Source organism: Haematobia irritans, chromosome 4 (genome assembly GCF_050003625.1).
Source record: "Haematobia irritans isolate KBUSLIRL chromosome 4, ASM5000362v1, whole genome shotgun sequence".
Lineage (NCBI taxonomy): Eukaryota > Metazoa > Arthropoda > Insecta > Diptera > Muscidae > Haematobia > Haematobia irritans.
Genome location: NC_134400.1, coordinates 212,102,119 through 212,108,118, shown reverse-complemented (window position 1 = coordinate 212,108,118; position 6,000 = coordinate 212,102,119). Strand labels below are relative to the sequence as shown.

General features: G+C 23.2%; 1 protein-coding gene across 2 annotated transcripts in view; it reads left to right on the top strand.

Moving 5' to 3' along the window:
* The window catches only part of rgn (regeneration), a 435,985-nt gene that overhangs the window by 234,288 nt on the left and 195,697 nt on the right, over positions 1-6,000 (top strand). The gene's annotated exons all lie outside the window — the stretch shown is intronic.

Genomic DNA, 6,000 nt, shown 5'->3' with positions numbered 1-6,000 from the left:
GTAAAAGACTATTAGCAAATAAGCAAAAGACTTTCTCAAAATATTAATATAATTTGTCAAAACTATTGTACCATAAAAGCCGATATCGGGTCAAAAAAATGTCTATACAAAAGGTACTAAATCATTCGCGGGGGTACTACTACGGTACTGATCAGGGTGAAAAAGTATTGAAAAAAGTACTATAGTACTGCATTTTCCATCCTTTCCCCATGCTAGCATAATAAAAAAATCAACAACACATACACACCCAGCAAAAAAATTTGGAAGTTCTTCCAAGGGCACAACTTTAAAAGCACTGCCGGAATATGTACTCCCAATGATGTTCTTTATTTTAACTACACAAGAAGTTCTTTTCATTCAATTTTTTATACATGCTTTTTTCGTATTTTTAATGGGTAATTTTAACTTTGTTTGTTTCAAATTTGTTAAAAACAGTTTAAGAATTCATAAAGTAGATCAAATTATTTAAATTTTGTCAAGAAAATTCTAAATTCAATCTAAAAAAATTGTGAATTTTTAAAAATATTTGAGGTCAAACGTTTCAGTCAAGCGTTAGAATCCATTAAAAATTATAAAAAAATTATAAAAATTATTTATTTGACAAAATATCACAGAATTTTTTAATTTGCATTCAAAACATTGAATTCGGATCCCACCAAAGAAGTGATGCAAATTCAGTGCACCGGCTGTTGAAATGGAGAATTTCCTTCCTATGACAAGCCCATGTTAAATTCATCGCTTTTGCGTCAATTTTGCACCACTTCCGGATCCAAAAAGAACATTTTCATTACTTTTATGGCGACGCTTTTTTTGCTGGGCACTTAACCAAACAACAGCTTCTCAAACTAACACAAAAACGTCAATACACTTAAAAACTAAAGTTCTAAAGTCGGATGGGGCTGACTCAGGGCCAACCCTGAGCTCTAATTGCCAAAGATACCATAAGTCTATCTCGTTTCCTACTGGGTGTTGCAAAAATATGCACTAACTTATAATAGCCTGTTTTCAAACTCATGTTCGATAAAAAAAAAAAGAAAAAAAAGTTTTCAGTTATTCCGTGTGTAAGTTTTTTATATCGAGTAACACTTTTTCGTGCGAAAACGAAATCAACATGAAAGCCATTAAACCAATTTTCTAATGTTTTTATATAAAAGCTTATTTTCACGCGTAAAAATCCATTTTAAATATAGTGACTGCTAATGCTAAAGGGAATTATATTAAAACCTTATTTTCCTTTGATTTTTATTTATGCTACATACACAGATAAACAAAAAACGAAAGAAAAAAGGATTGTATTTTTTGTTGTGTTTGTATCTTTTTCTGTAGTCATTGGTAAATCCTTTATTTAATTTTACGAATAAATATGCATGGACACATTTACATTTTTTTTTTGTCAGCTGTTGGCATCGCTGTCGTCAACCTTGTTTGCATTCACGATTGTAATCCTTATGGAGTCGTAAAGAAAATCCTTTTTTTAATCCTGTTTGAGTGGTATTTATTTTTAACTGCAGCTCATCATCCATTTCGAATGGAAAACGCTTTTCAGCTTATTCAATCTTCCATCGAAGCATTCACTTGACTTTAATACAATTTCAACAACAACAACAACAGTTGACAGACAACGCCAACGGTGAGCACTTGTTAAAGTTCTGCTTCGATGAAATTTCCAAATATTTTTGCTGTCACCGAGAGTGAGTTCGCATTAATGTCTCATTTGTCATGCAGGCTTAAAAGACAAGGCATAGTTGAGGCAACAACTTTCCGACAATTGTATTAACTTTCGAAAGTGATGTTCATACCATTTTATTGGACGCCATTATCAAAGTCCTATGAATTGGTTTTATTTTTCTCCATTTCCATTTTGCTACAGCCTACAGGCTAGAGTATCATTTTGTCATCATTATCGCCATACGAGTGTATGACCGATTGTATTTCAATGGGGTCTTTTTTTCGGCCCCTTTAAAGAGGCAATGGCGCTTACTGTTTAATGCCCTGATGGCATTGTGAATTCGACACCAGGTAAAGTGCCATATACACGTGTCATCATTGAAGCATCAGGAGAGATACTTCTCATGGCTACGGAATTTAATGGCATTTTTAGAGGGGAAAAAATTCTATAGAAAATTTTATTTTACTTCTATAGAAAATTTTTGCAAAATTGTATTTCTATAAAGAAATTTGTATCTATAAAAATGTTTCTCTTTATATCAAAAAAAAAAAAAAAAAACATTGTTCACTAAAATTTTCTATGAAAAATTGGCTCTTTTTTTATTTTTATAGAATGTTTTCTCAAAACTTTATTGTTAAGATATTTTTTGTTTCCATAGACAATATGTGCAAAATTTTATTTCCATAGACAATATGTGCAAAATTTTATTTCTATAGAAAATTTTCTGAAAAATTTTATTTCTATAGAAAATTTTCTGAAAAATTTTATTTCTATAGAAAATTTTCTGAAAAATTTTATTTCTATAGAAAATTTTCTGAAAATTTTAATTCCGTCGGAAATTCCATGAAGATTTTATTTTTATAGAAAATTTTCTGAAAATTTAGTTTCTATAGAAAATTTTTGGAGAATTTTATTTTTATAGAAATTTTTGTGAAAATTTTATTTCTATAGAAAATTTTCTGAAAATTTTATTTCAATAGAAATATTTCTGAAAATTTTATTTCTATCGAAAATTTTCTGAAAAATTTTATTTCTATAGAAAATTATCTAAAAATTGTATTTATATAGAAAAATTTCTGAAAATTTTATTTCTACAGAAACTTCTATAGAAATAAATAGAAAATAATCTGAAAATGTTATTTTTATAGGAAAATTTCTCGAAATTTTATTTCTATAGAAATTTATCTGAAAACTTTATTTCTATAGAAAATTTTCTGAATATGTTATTTTTATAGAAATTTTTATTTCTATAGAAATTTTTCTGAAAATTTTATTTCCATAGAAAATTTTCAGAAAGTTTTATTTTTATAGAAAATTTTCAGAAAGTTTTATTTTTATAGAAAATTTTTAAAAAATTTTAATTCTATAGAAAATTTTTAAAAAAATTTATTTCTATAGAAAATTTTCTAAAAATTTTCATTCCATGGGAAATTCTATGAAGATTTTATTTTTATAGAAAATTTTTTAAAAATTTAATTTCAAATTTCTAAATTTTTGGAGAATTTTATTTTTATAGAAATTTTTGTGAAAATTTTATTTCAATAGAAATATTTCTGAAAATTTTATTTCTATAGAAAATTTTCTGAAAAATTTTATTTCTATAGAAAATTTTCTGAAAATTTTTATTTCTGTAGAAAATTTTCTGAAAAATTTTATTTCTATAGAAAATTATCTGAAAATTTTATTTCTATAGAAACTTTTTTTAAAAATTAATGTCTATAGAAAATTTTCGGAAATTTGTATTTCTATAGAAAATTTTCTGAAATTTTATTTCTATAAAATTTTTTCTGAAAATTTTATTCCTATAGAAAATTTTCAGAAAGTTTTATTTTTATAGAAAATTTTCAGAAAGTTTTATTTTTATAGAAAATTTTTAAAAAATTTTAATTCTATAGAAAATTTTTAAAAAATTTTATTTCTATAGAAAATTTTTTGAAAATTTTCATTCCATGGGGAATTCTATGAAGATTTTATTTTTATAGAAAATTTTCTAAAAATGTAATTTAAAATTTCTAAATTTTTGGAGAATTTTATTTTTATAGAAATTTTTGTGAAAATTTTATTTCTATAGAAAATTTTCTGAAAATTTTATTTCAATAGAAAATTTTCTGAAAAGTTTATTTCTATAGAAAATTTTATTTCTTTAGAAGAATTTCTGAATATTTTATTTCTATAGAAAATTATCTGAAAATTTTATTTCTATAGAAAATTTTATTTCTTTAGAAGAATTTCTGAATATTTTATTTCTATAGAAAATTATCTGAAAATTTTATTTCTATAGAAAATTTTCTGAAAATTTTATTTCTATAGAAACTTATCTGAAAACTTTATTTTTATAGAAAATTTTCTGAATATATTATTTATATAGAAAATTTTCTGAAATTTTTATTTCTATAGAAGCTTTTCTGAAAGTTTTATTTCTATAGAAAATTTTCTGAAATTTTATTTCTGATTTTATTTCTAAAAATTTTATTTCTATAGAAAATTTTCTGAAATTTTATTTCTGATTTTATTTCTAAAAATTTTATTTCTATAGAAAATTTTCTGAACATTTTATTTCTATAAAAATGTTTTAAAATTTTAGAAAATATACTGAAAATTCTATTTCTATAGAAATTTTTCCGAAAATTTTCTGAAATTTGTATTTCTATAGAAAATTTTCTGAAATTTTACTTCTATAGAAAATTTTCTGAAAATTTTATTTCTATAGAAATTTTTCTGAAAATTTTATTTCTATAGAAAATTTTCTCTAAAATTTTATTTCTATAGAAAATTTTCTGAAAATTTAATTTCTATAGAAAATTTTCTCTAAAATTTTATTTTTATAGAAAATTTTCTGAACATTTTATTTCTATAAAAATGTTTTAAAATTTTAGAAAATATACTGAAAATTCTATTTCTATAGAAACTTTTCTGAAAATATATTTCTATAGAAAATTTTCTGAAATTTGTATTTCTATAGAAAATTTTCTGAAATTTTATTTCTATAAAAAATTTTCTGAAAATTTTATTTCTATAGAAAATTTTCAGAAAATTTTACTTCTATAGAAAATTTTCAGAAAGTTTTATTTTTATAGAATATTTTCTCTAAAATGTTGATTCTATAGAAATTTTTTGAAAAAATTTATTTTCACAAAAAAAACTTAAAAAACTGTATTTTCAGTAAATTTTGTACAAATCCTGTGTATTTTTATTTCCAAAAAAAATTTTCTGAAATTTTTTTTTTATAGAAAATTTTCGGAAAAATTTATTTCTATAGAAAATTTTCTGAACATTTTATTTCTGTAAAAATGTTTTAAAATTTTAGAAAATATACTGAAAATTCTATTTTTATAGAAAATTTTCTGAAAATTTTATTTCCATAGAAAATTTTCTGAAAATTTTATTTCCATTGAAAAATTTCTGAAAATTTTATTTCCATAGAAAAATTTCTGAAAATTTTATTCCATAGAAAATTTTCTGAAAATTTTATTTCTATAGAAATTTTTCAGAAAGTTTTATTTTTATAGAAAATTGGTTCTAAAATTTTAATTCTATAGAAAATTTTTACAAAATTTTATTTTCACAAAAAAAAACTTAAAAAAATGTATTTTTTAGTAAATTATGTAAAAATCCTGTGTATGGCTCATGATGAAACTTCTACAATCTGTTTCGATCAAATATACAATCGTGTCTGTTCTGGTACACACATGTACAATTTTCGTATGGTGTCACACTTAAAAGGTGTTCTGGCCAACACTATACACCGTCATAGACCTGAAAAATGAACACGAACATTTCTTTTGTGTAGGCTTAGTGTACAGCCATCGTATGCAAAGTTAGACGTTTTTATAACAAATAAATAACAGATTCTGATACTTTAATATGTTTTTTTTTTTTTTTTTAATATTTGCAAATTTTATTGGGACAGTCACTTATATATGATTTTAAAAATCCATCTAAAAGTTGAACCAAATTTCCTCTGATTGGTGTATAAATTTTGTGGTTGTTTTAATCAGCTGATTTTCAGTGTGTTCGAAAGTATAATGTTGCCACAATTTTTAAAAGTTAACACAAAAAAGTTTTAAGCAAAATTATCTTTGATTTTTGTGAATACTATCCGCTTTCCTAAACAAATCAAAGGTCTTTTTGAAAATATAAGGTAATTAAATTATAACTTTTACAAAATCAATGGGCTAAGAAAAGTGAATTTTACCAAATTTATTGCATGAAAAATATGGCATCTTCAATTCTGCAAAGTGTTCTTGGTGCACAAATCACTGAGCAAATTAAAAAAAAAAAACTAACGCCGGCAATATCTTTCTGCACATGGAGGCCGCCACGATAGAAAA